Genomic DNA, 13331 nt, shown 5'->3' with positions numbered 1-13331 from the left:
ATCACTGGCTATCAGAGAAATGCAAATCAAAACCACAATGAGATACCATCTCACACCAGTTGGAATGGCAATCATTAAAAAGTCAGGAAACAACAGGTGCTGGAGAGGATGTGGAGAAATAGGAACATTTTTACACTGTTGGTGGGACTGTAAACTAGTTCAACCATTGTGGAAGACAGTGTGGCAATTCCTCAAGGACCTAGAACTAGAAATACCATTTGACCCAGCCATCCCATTACTGGGTATATACCCAAAGGATTATAAATCATGCTGCTATAAAGACACATGCACACATATGTTTATTGCAGCACTATTCACAATAGCAAAGACTTGGAACCAACCCAAATGTCCATCAGTGATAGAGTGGATTAAGAAAATGTGGCACATATACACCATGGAATACTATGCAGCCATAAAAAATGATGAGTTCATGTCCTTTGTAGGGACATGGATGAAGCTGGAAACCATCATTCTCAGCAAACTATCACAAGGACAAAAAACCAAACACCGCACGTTCTCACTCATAGGTGGGAATTGAACAGTGAGAACACTTGGACACAGGAAGGGGACCATCACACACTGGTGCCTGTTGTGGGGTGGGGGGTGGTGGGGGGGATAGCATTAGGAGATATACCTAATGTAAATGATGAGTTAATGGGTGCAGCACACCAACGTGGCACATGTATACATATGTAACAAACCTGCACATTGTTCACATGTACCCTAGAACTTAAGGTATAATTTTAAAAAGTTAAAAAAAAAGAAATCAGGAAAACAATTCATAATTTCAATGAGAAATTTAACAAAGAGATAGATATCATAAAAAAGAATCAAACAGAAACCTTGAAAGTGATTATTTCAATAAATAAAATTAAAAATACAAATGAGAGTTTCCATAGTAGACCAGATTAATCAGAAGAAAGAATTTCTGAACTTGAAGACAGAGCTTTTTAAATTACCTGATCAGACAAATTATATACATATATGACAGAAAGCCTACATGACACATGAAACAGCATACAGGAACAAAATATTCACATTTTGGGACTAGAAGGAGAAGAGACGTAAAGGCATAGATGACTTATGTAAGGAATAATAGCTGAAACTCTCCAAAGTTTTGCAAGAGATATAGACATCAAGATACAGGTAACTAAAGATCTTGAAATATGTTCAACCCAAAAAGGTCTTGTTCAAGGCACGTATAGTCAAACTACCAAAATTCAAAAACAAAGAGAGAATTCTAAAAGCAGAAAGAGAAAAATGTCAAGTCATGTATAAAGGACTACCCATGAGAATAAATGTAGATTTCTCAGCAGAAACCTTACAGGCCAGGAGAGAATGAAAGTATATATTCAAAGTACTGCAAGAAAACAACTATCAGCCAAGAATATTATACACAGCAAAGCTATCCTTCAAAACTGAAAGAGAAATAAAATGTCTTTTTCAGACAAGAAAAAAACAAAGAATTTGTCACCACTAGACTAGTCCTATAAGAAATGCTTAAGAGAATCCTAAACCAGGAAGTAAAAGGAGAATAGCTACCATCCTGAAAACACATACAAGTGTACAACTCACTGGTGGAATAGATGAGAAAAGAAAAGGAGGAGAGAAAAGAAAAGGAGAAGAGAAAAAAAATGTTAAATGCTATCACGACCCAAATTATCTAATGTAAAGGTATACAATAAAACAGGAAGAAAGGCTGAGCATGGTGGCTCACGCCTGTAATCCCAGCACTTTGGAAGGCCAAGGTGGGTGGATCACCTGAGGTCAGGAGTTCGAGACCAGCATAGCCAACATGGTGAAACCCCATCTCCACTAACAATACAAAAGTTAGCCAGGCATGGTGGTGCACACCTGTAGTCCCAGCTACTTGAGGGGCTGAGGCAGGAGAATCGTTTGAACCCGGGAGGCAGAGGTTGCAGTGAGCCAAGATCACACCACTTCACTCCACCCTGAGTGACAAAGTGAGACCCTGCCTAAAAGAAAAAAAGAGGAAGAATGAAAGAAAGAATATATCAATCAGAAAACAATTGACAAATGACAGGAGTAAGTCCTAATTTATTAATAACAATATCAAATGTAAATGGCTTAAATTTCTAAATTAAAAAATATAGACTGGCTGAAAGGACTTAAAAATATATATGCTGCCTATAAAAACTCACATTGTAAAGACATGTAGACCAAAAGTGAAAGAATAGGAAAAAAAAATTCTGCACAAACAGAAACCAAAAGCATGAAAGAGTAGCTATACTTATGTCAGAAAAAAAATAGATTATAGGATAAAACACATAAAAAACCCAAGTCATTATATAATGATAAAGAGAACAATTCAGCAAGAGTACATAAAAATTATAAATATATATGCACCAAACACTGGAGCACCCAGATATATAAAACAAATATTATTAGAAGTAAACAGAGAAATAGACCCCAATACAATAATAGTTGTTGACTCCAACACCCCTCTTGAAGCATTGGACAGATCATCTAGGCAGAACATCAACAAAGAAACATCAGATTTAATCTGCAGCACTATCAAGCAAATAAACCTAACAGATACATACGGAAGATTTCATCTAACAGCTGCAGTCTAAACATTCTTTTCATTAGTACATGGAACATTCTCCAGCATAGTCCACATGTTAGGCCACAAAAGAAGTCTCAAATAATTTTAAAACACTGAATACATATTAAGTACCTTCTTAGACCATATGAAATAAAAGTAAAAATCAATAATAATAGGAATTTTGAAAACTGTACAAATACATGAAAGGTAAACGAATGCTCCTGAATAACCATTGGGTCAATGAATAAATTAAGAAGGAAACAACAAATTTCTTGAAACAAATGAAAATGAAAACAAAATATATCAAAACTAGTGACATACACAAAAGAAGTACTAAGACAGAATTTTATGACAATAAATGTCATCAAAAAAGTAGAAATATTTCAAATAACCTAATGATGTACTTCAGGAACTAGAAAAGCAAGAAAAAACCAAACCCAAAATTAGTAGAAAAAAATAAAGACCAGAGCAGAAATAAATGAAATAGAACCTAAAAAATAAAAAGAACTAAAGAAGCAAAAATTAATTTTTGGAAAACGTAAACAAAATTGATATACAGATATCTAGACTAAACAAGAAAAAATGAGTAAAGACCCAATAAATTAAATAATGATAACGAGACATTACAACAGATACCACAAAAATACAAAAAATCATTAGAATCTATTGTGAACAACTCTATGCTGACAAATCGGAAAACCTAGAGGAGACAGATAAATTCCTGGACACATACAACCTGCCAAGATTGAACAAGGAAGAAATAGAAAACCTGAACAATCTAATAACAAGTAATGAGACTGAATCAATAATCAAAAGTCTCCCAACAAAGAAAGCCCATAACCACATGACTTTACTGCTAAATTCTATCAAACATATAAGGAAGAACTAACACCAGTTTTTCTCAAACTATTCCAAAACATCAAAGAAAAGGAAATTCTCGCTAACTCAGTCTTGAGGGAGGCCAGCATTACCCTGATAGGAAAATCAGACAAGGACACAACAAAAAAAAAGAAAACTACAGGCCAATATCCCCAATGAACATAGACACAAAAATTCTCAACAACGTATTAGTAAACCTAATCCAACAACACATCAAGGAGATATATTATATAATGATCAAGTATGATTTATACCAAGATTGCAAGGATGGTTTAACATATATGAATTAGTAAATATGATACATCACATCAATGGAATGAAGGACAAAAACTGCAAAATCATTTCAATAGCCACAGAAAATGCATTTGATAAATTTCAACATGACTTCATGATAAATACTATCAATAAGTTAGATATAGAAAAAATGTACCTCAGCATAATAGGGCCATATATAACAAACCCACAGCTAACACCCTACTGGACAGGAAAAAGCTTAAAGCCTTTCTCCCAATAACTGGCACAAGACAAGAATACCACTTTCACCACTTTTAACCAACATAGTACTGAAAATCCTAGCCAGAGGAATTAGGGAAGAGAAATAAAAGGCATCCAAACTGGAAATGTAGAAGTCAAATTTTCCCTCCTTGTAGGTGACATGCTCTTATATATAGAAAAATCAAAGATTCCACCAAAAAACTCTAAAAACTGATCAACAAATTCAGTAAAATTGCAGGATTCAAAATCAGCATATAAAAATTAGTAGCCTCTCTATTCTCCAGAAACAAACTAGCTGAATAATAAATCAAGAAAGCAATCTCATTTACAATAGCCATGAAAAATATAAAATACCTAGAAATAAACTGAACCAAGGAGGTAAAAGACTTCTACACAAAAGCTACGAAACAGAGATATAAAAAAATTAAAGAGAACAAAAACATATGGAAAAACATCCACCCATGTGGAGTAGAGAAATTAATAGTTATCATGATCATACCACCCAAAGCGATCTACAGATCCAACAAAATCCATAACAAAATACCAATAATATTCTTCACATAAGTAGAAAAAACAATCCTAAAATTAATATGGAACCACAAAAGATCCTTCAAAATATACTGTAAGTCTGTAGGAATAAATTCAGAACAGTATTGGTATAAAAACAGACAAACAGAGCAATGAAACAGAATAGAAAGCCAAGAAATAAACCCATCTATTTACAGCCAACTGATTTTCTTCATAGATACCAAGAACATATACATGTGCTGGGAATAACTGGATATCCATATGCAGAAGAATGAAACTAGGGCCCTATCTCTAACCACATACAAAAATCAACTCAAAACGGATTAAGGACTTAAACGTAAGGCCGGAAACTGTAAAACTGCTAGAAGAAAACAGAAATATTTCAGGACATTGTTCTAGGCAGATTTTATGGCTAAGACTTCAAAAGCATAGGCAACAAAAACAAAAATAGACAAATGGAACTCTATTAAACTAAAAAACTTCTGTACAGCAAAAGAAACAATCAACGGAATGAAGAGACAATCTGTAGAATAAAAGAAAATATTTGCAAACTATTCATCCAATAGGTGGTTAATATCCAGAATATACAAGGATCTCAAAAACCTCAACGGCAAATAAAAAAATAATCGCATTTAAGGGGAGAGGTGGCAAGGTGGCCAATTAGACGCAGCCAGGAATAACATCTGCCACTGAGGGACTGGGACATTAGGAAGACTGGTGGGCTCCTAGCAGATCTTCAGAGAAGGCAATAAGAGCAGACAGAGGGAAGACACAGATGCTGGGCTGAAGGGGAAGGAAGCTGGGAACCCTACACGAGGCTACTATGCACTGGGACTTCTTCCTGGCCCCAAAACACTCCTGGGGAAAGGGTGAGTTTAACAGGCAAGAAGCAACCTGCTCTCACCACAGGCCCCTGGAATCCCAGCAGGAGGAGAACCCCCAACCACCACGGATGCTTGAGTTGGCCCGGAGAGCTGCTTACAGAAGTGGCAGAGGCAGAACTCCAACCGGTGTAGAGCCCAGAGGTTTGGTGCAGGAGTGTCAGTAGTAGAGCATGACCAGCGTCACCCATCTGCCTAGGCTTAACTTCCTTCCCTACGAGACTTTAGCCCTAGGGGAACTGTCGTACCTGAAGTCTGCAAAGCGGTCTTGCCCATGAGATGGGGCCAGTCTGACCTGAGCACCCCTCTAACTGGTGGCCTCTCCCACGGACCCAGCATGGCCATGACTGCTTGCAGCGCAGCCTCAGTTGCCCAGGGAGGATACCTCCTAGGGACCTGCATCATAGCTCCTGCACTGGTGGACTGCATCTGACCAGCAGAGCTCCAGCAGAGCCGCCCCCACAGACAAATATCAGCTTGCTTGTGCCCTCTCTTCACTGCAGCCTCTCTATGATGATTTACCTATACACACTCACCCATGGCCACCACCTACAGTGCTTTGCTGGTGTGTGTGTCTGTGTGTGCAGGAGAACCTTGCCTCCCCTTCCCCATCAGTTCAGGTGCACCCTGCCAAAACACTGCTGCCAGCATCGGTGTACCCCATACCATCCCTCTGCTGCACCACCATTGCCACTGGAGCATTGGAAGGCACAGAGCCCATGAGCCCCACCCTTGCACTGACACTGACATCAGCGTAAAACTAGGCATTAAAAACAGCAAACCCACCCCTTCACTGAGCAGCCACTGCTAACCACGTGAGTGTGCACAAAGGGCACACACTGTCCTGCACCCACCAGTGCCCCCATGCTAACACCACCGCCAGCACAAATACATGAACAGTAGCTGTTGGGGGCTTCCCACCCCACCCTGAGCTATGCTGTCACCATCGCTGCTACAAACACTGGTATGGAAGCCAGCACCCCAGTACACACTAGCACCCTCCTGCAACTGACAAGCATGCACCCCACTGCGCCGCCACCGCCACTGCTGTTGGCACATGCAAATAAAGATGGATCCTGCTGCCACTGCCCTAGGAAGCACTTTGGCTGGCACCACCTATTGGAATGTTGTGGCCAGCAGTCTGGGAGCACCATGGCTCCTCCACAGAAGCAGGTTCCTAATCTCAAGGAGCCAGAGAACAAAGCTGGGGCATGATACTAGTCCCACAGAATTAGAGCATGCAGTCCAGGAATCCTGAGCCTAGCCTTGGCCCCCTAAAAATCTTCCAAAACAAAGCCAGTTGACTGAACCCACCTGATACCAAAATCAAACCCCCAAGGTCATCAAATATGATAAAAGAAAAAAAATTCAAAGGACAACCACATCACGGATTGAAGGAACACCAGCCCACAAAGATGAGAAAGAACCAGCGGAAGAACTCGGACAACTCAAAAAGCCAGAATGTCTTCTTTCCTCCAAACACCAAACTAGTACTCCAGCAAGGGTTATTAACCAAGGTGAGATGGCTGAAATGACAGAAACAGAATTCAGAATATAGATAGGAATGAAGATCATTGAGATTCAGGAGAACATTGAACCCAATTCAAGTAACCTAAGAATCACAATAAAATGATACAGGAGCTGACAGACAAAATAGTCAGGATAGAAAAGAACATAACAAACCTGATAGAGCTGACACAGTATAAAAATTTCATAATGCAATTGCAACTATTAAGAGCAGAACAGACCAAGCCAAGGAAAGAATCTTGGAGCTTGAAGACTGGCTTTCTGAAATAAGACAGTAACACAAGAATAAAGAAAAAAGAATATAAAGGAAAGAACAAAACCTCCAGGAAATATGGGATTATGTGAAGAAACTAAGTCTACAACTCATTGGCAACCCTGAAAGATATGGGGAGAATGGAAGCAACTTGGAAAACATATTTCAGGATATCATCCTAGCTAGAGAGGCCAACATTCAAATTCAAGAAATCCAGAGAACCTCCACAATATGCTTCACAAGAAAATTATTCCCAAGACACATAGTCATCACATTCTCCAAGGTCAAAGTGAAAGAAAAAATGTTAAAGGCAGCCAGATAGAAAGGACAGGTCACCTACAAAGGGAAGCCCATCAGAATAACAGTGGACCTCTCAGCAGAAACCCCACAAGCCAGAAGAGACCAGAGGCCAATATTCAATGTTCTTAAAGAAAAGAAATTCCAACCAAGAATTTCATATTTGGCCAAACTAAGCTTCATAAGCGAAGGTGAAAAAAAGATCCTTTTCAGACAAGCAAATGCTGAGGGCATTAGTTACTATCAGATGTGCCTTACAAGAGCTCCTGAGAGAAGCACTAAATGTGGAAAGAAAAGACCATTACCAGCCACTACAAAAACACACTGAAATACACAGAGCAATGACACTATAAAGCAACCACACAAACAAGTCTGCAAAATAACCAGCTAACAACATGATGGCAGGATCAAATTCACACATATTTATATTGACCCTTAATGTAAACAGGCTACATGCCCCAATTAAAAGGCATGGAGTGGTAAGCTAGAAAAAGAAATAAGACCCAGTGATATGCTGTCTTCAAGAAAACCATCTCACATACAATGACATCCATAGGCTCAAAATAAAAGAATGGAGAAAAATCTACCAAGCAAATGGAGAACAGAAAAAAGCAGGTGTTGCAGTCCTAATTTCAGGCAAACAGACTTTAAACCGACAAAGATAAAAAAAGACAAAGAAGGGCATTACATAATGGTAAAGGTTAGAAATGACAAAGGGGATATTACACTGACTCCACAGAAATGCAAATAACCATCACAGACTACTACAAACACCTCTATGCACACAAGCTAGGAAATCTAGAAGAAATGAATAAATTCTAGGACACATACAATCTCCTAAGACTGAACTAGCAAGAAATTAAATCCCTGAACGGACCAAAAACAAGTTCTGGAATTGATTCAATAATAAATAGCCAACTAACCAAAAGAGAAAACCCAAGACCAGACGGAGTCACAGCCAAATTCTACCAGATGTACAAAGAAGACCTGGTACCATTCCTGCTGAAACTCCTTCTTTACATCATATACATAAATCAACTCAAGATTGATTAAAGACTTAAATGTAAAGCTCAAAATGTAAAAAACCTGGAAGACAGCCTAGGCAATAATCATTCTATACATAGGAACTGGAAACATTTCATGATGAAGACTCCAAAAGCAATTACAACAAAAACAAACTGACAAATGAGATCTGATTAAACTAAAGAGCTTCTGCACAGCAAAAGAAACTATCAACAGAGTAAACAAACAGTTTACAGAACAGGAGAAAATATTTTCAAACTATGTATCTGATAAAGGTCTAATATCCCGCATCTATAAGGAACCTAAACAAATTTACAAGAAAAAAACAACCCTATTAAAAAGTGGGCAAAGGACATGAATAGGCACTTTTTAAAAGAAGACATACATGCAGCAAACAAGCATATGAAAAAAAAGCTCCATACCACTGATTATTTGAGAAATGCACATCAAAACTACAATGAGATACTGTCTCATACCAATCAGAATGGTTATTATTAAAAAGTCAAAAAATAACAGATGCTGGTGAGGTTGTGGAGAAAAAGGAACACTTATACACTGTTGGTGGGAGTGTAAATTAGTTCAACCATTGTAGAAAACGTGTGTTGATTCCTCAAAAAGCTAAAAATAGAATGACCACTCAACCCAGCAATGTGACTACTGGATATATACCCAAAGGAATATAAATCATTCTATCATAAAGACTCATGCATGTATATGTTCATTGCAGCACTATTCACAACAGCAAAGACATGAAGTTAACCTAAATGCTCATCAGTGGTAGACTAGATAAAGACAATGTGGTACATGCACACCACGGAATACTATGTAACCATAAAAAGAATGAGATCATGTTTTTTGCAGGATGAAGGATGGAGCTGGAGGCCATTATCTTTAGCAAACTAACACAGGAACAGAAAACTAAATACCACATATCTGGGAGCTAAAGGATGAGAACACATAGACACATACAGAGGAACAATAGACACTGGGTCCTACTTGAGGGTGGAAGGTGGGAGGAGGGAGAGGATCAGAAAAAAACTATTGGGTACTAGGCTTAGTACATGGGTGGCAAAATAATCTGTACAACAAACCCCCATGACTCAAGTGTACCTATATAACAAACCTGCACAGGTACACCTGAACCTAAAATAAAAATTTAAAAACACACACACAAGTAAATCTCACTTAAAAGTGGGCAAAGGATTTGAACAGACATTTCTCAAAGGAAGACATACAAATTGCCAACCTGCTCTCTTTTCTGACACGAAAAAATATTCAGCATCAGTAATCATTGGAAATTTTTAAATCAACACCGCCATGAGATATCATCTCGCCCCAGTTAGAATGGTTATTATCAAACAACATAAAAACTAACAAATACTGGTGATGATGTTGAGAAAAGGCAACTCATACGCTGTTAGTGGGAATGTAAATTCATACAGCCATGATAGGAAGTATTGTGGAGGTTTCTCAAAAAACTAGAACTAGAACTACAATACAAACTAGCAATCTTTGTACTTGGTATTTATCCAAAGTAAAGGAAATCAGTATATTAGAAAGATACCTGAACCTTCATGTTTATTGCAGCACTATTCACAATAGCCAAAACATGGAATAAACCTAAGTGTGAATCAGTGGATGAAAGGATAAAGAAAATGTGGGATACATCACAATGGAATACTATTCAGCCATAGAAAAGAAGTAAACTTTTTCATTTGTAACAACATGAATGGAACAGAAGGTCATTATGTTAAGTGAAAAAAGCCAGGCACAGAAAGGTAAATATCACAATTCTCAATCATGTGAAGGACTTTAAAAGTTTAACTCATAAAGATATAGAGTAGACACTTTCGGAGGCCAAGGCAGGCGGATCATGAGGTCAGGAGATCGAGACCAACCTGGCTAACATGGTGAAATCTCGTCTCTACTAAAAATACAAAAACAAAATTAGCCAGGCGTGGTGGCGGGCGCCTATAGCTCCAGCTGCTCGGGAGGCTGAGGCAGGAGAATGGCGTGAACCCGGGAGGCAGAGCTTGCAGTGAGCCAGAGCTTGCAGTGAGCCGAAGCTTGCAGTGAGCCGAGATCGCGCCACCGCACTCCAGCCTGGGCAACAGAGCGAGACTCCATCTCAAAAAAAAAAAAAAAAAAAGATATAGAGTAGAATAATGCTTTCCAGAGACTGGGAAGAGTGGGTAGGGGAATGAAGAGAGGTTGGTTAATAAGTAGACACAGTTAGATAGAAAGAATAAGTTCTAGTGTTCAATAGCAAAGTAGGGTGACTGTAATTAATGGTAATTTATTGTATATTTCAAAATAGCTAGAAGAGGAGATTTGATGTTTTCAACACAAATAAATGATAAATGTTTGAGAAGACGGATATTCTAAATATCCTGATTTGATCATCACATACGTATACAGATATGAAAATATCACGTGTACCAAATAAATATGTACAATTATTATATATCAATAGAATTTTTTCAATAATAATAATACATTTGGACACAGTTTTACCCCCAAAAAATGATATAATGGAGGGAGCGCTTAAGTATAAAAGTGAATTTTGAACAAATACATATGAATATTCTCTTGCTACTTAGTTTAAGCGAATGCCAATATATTAAGTCTTCTACATGAAGGAAGTGTAGACTAGAGAATGAAACAAGGCTTTGAAATTAGATAAACTTGTTGACTAATACCAACCCTATGACTTATGAGGCCTTAGGCAAAGTGATTAAATTATCTAAGTCTTAGTATTTTCATCTGCATAATAGGGATAATGCCTATCTACCTCATAGATAGGTGAGGCTGTGAGAATTAAGTATAATTAAATAAGTGAAGTGTCTAATTCAATTATCTGGCTTTTAATAGGTACACAGTAAATCACTGCTAGTATTACTGACACCTGCTAAAGTGTGTCCACTAATTAACTGTATATCTAGTAAATGTAGATCGCTTCGGCTACTTATACTCCAGGGCTTTTTAATAAACACATTAAATTGAAATATGTAATTAATTACATGCTTTCTTTGAGAATTAACATAATGTGTGAGATGTACTGTGGATATGCAAAAGAGTTACACATGTGTGCTATTATTACATTTTGTAAAAATTAATATAATACTCTACTCATACACAAGAGATTTGTAAGATATTGGAGATTATATATGAAAGCATTTTAAATATAAAGTACCACATGAACTTAAAGGTTTACTAATACAGGCTCAAAACCCAAGTCTGCCACAAACTAGCCATCTGACCGTAAGTAATTATCCTTTTTATAACTTAGCCTCTCATCTGTAAAAATGGGAATAATAGGAACTGCCCTGTAGAGATATTGTGAGAATCAACTAAGTTAATATATATAAAGTGCTTGGAATGGTCTCTAGAACATAGTAAGTACAATGTAAATATTTGTTCATCTTATTATCATTAATCTTAGGCTCTGGGTGACCTACACAAAACATTGTCCTAGCATACTTGAGAATAGCTGGCCATATGAACAATGAGCCCAAAATAATTATTCTTATATTGTTGTGATAGATGGATGGATAGATAGATAGATAGATAGATAGATAGATAGATAGACAGACAGATAGACAGATTCCATTTGTCCATCTATATGGACATATGCATATCAATTATATATATACATATATGGATATGTGTGATTATGTGTGTTTGTGTGTGTATATGTACATATATACACACATTCCTTTCAGAGCTAATTTGTAATATAATTGCATGTGTATACACATATGAAATATGTTGAGTTTGAGCTATTTTTGTGGGTATATATGTTGAGTTTGAGTTGTTTTTAGAACATAAGAGTTAACCCTTAAAAGGTGCTTAGGAGTACCCATAAAAATAATATGTTTTCAAAATTTAATGTCTTATTTTCACTTTTGACCTTTGACCTTTTAACCTATGATAGGTTACCCACGTCATAGGCCATATTTGCAAACAGAAAAACTACAAAATGCTAATGACACCTGCTGTAGTTCTTGTCTGATATATCATCTGGGGAAGATTAATAAGTTTAGAAATCACTGTAGCTAATCAATCACATACTTATAGAATTCTACAGTTTAGAAAACCCTTTCCTATTTCATTTTTTTCTTTTATTCTTACATCACCCTGTGAAATAAAAGAATAGGCATAATTATTCCCATTTAAAGATGAGAAAAGTAAACTTAGGCAAAGTCAAGTAATTTATCCAAAGTCACACAAATATATATATATATATATATATTTTGGTCTCCAACTAGGACTTCTTACTCTTTTGGATGTTAGGGGTTTTTTTCATAAAATCAAACAATTCTAAAAGCAAAACCAAAAACACCTTGTCTAAAACAAAGGCCACTTATTATGTTCTGCTGACATATTTTTAAAGATCCTGGCCGGGCGCGGTGGCTCACGCCTGTAATCCCAGCACTTTGGGAGGCCGAGGCGGGCGGATCATGAGGTCAGGAGATCGAGACCATCCTGGCTAACATGGTGAAACCCGGTCTCTACTAAAAATACAAAAAATTAGCTGGGCACGGTGGCAGGCGCCTGTAGTCCCAGCTACTCGGGAGGCCGAGGCAGGAGAATGGTGTGAACCCAGGAGGCAGAGCTTGCAGTGAGCCGAGACAGCGCCACTGCAGTCTGGCCTGGGCGAAAGAGCGAGACTCCATCTCAAAAAAAAATCCATACTAAGTGCTTTCATATTCTTTTGCTAATATATCTTTCAGATTGGATTTGTTATCCTTGATTATCTTTAGTTTATACTTTATACTACTTTTACATTTAAAATTACATGTTTATACTTGGTGAATTTGGTCCATTGATAGCTAATTTGTGCTTTAAGTAAATACTAAATTTTCACACTCTGAATATTTAA

General features: G+C 37.4%; 1 protein-coding gene across 13 annotated transcripts in view; it reads right to left on the bottom strand.

Moving 5' to 3' along the window:
* The window catches only part of ADAM32 (ADAM metallopeptidase domain 32), a 189546-nt gene that overhangs the window by 90758 nt on the left and 85457 nt on the right, over positions 1-13331 (bottom strand). The gene's annotated exons all lie outside the window — the stretch shown is intronic.

Source organism: Pan troglodytes, chromosome 7, assembly GCF_028858775.2.
Source record: "Pan troglodytes isolate AG18354 chromosome 7, NHGRI_mPanTro3-v2.0_pri, whole genome shotgun sequence".
NCBI classification, from domain to species: Eukaryota; Metazoa; Chordata; class Mammalia; order Primates; family Hominidae; genus Pan; species Pan troglodytes.
Note: the sequence above shows the minus strand (reverse complement) of the source record. Positions and strands in the feature narration are given on the sequence as shown.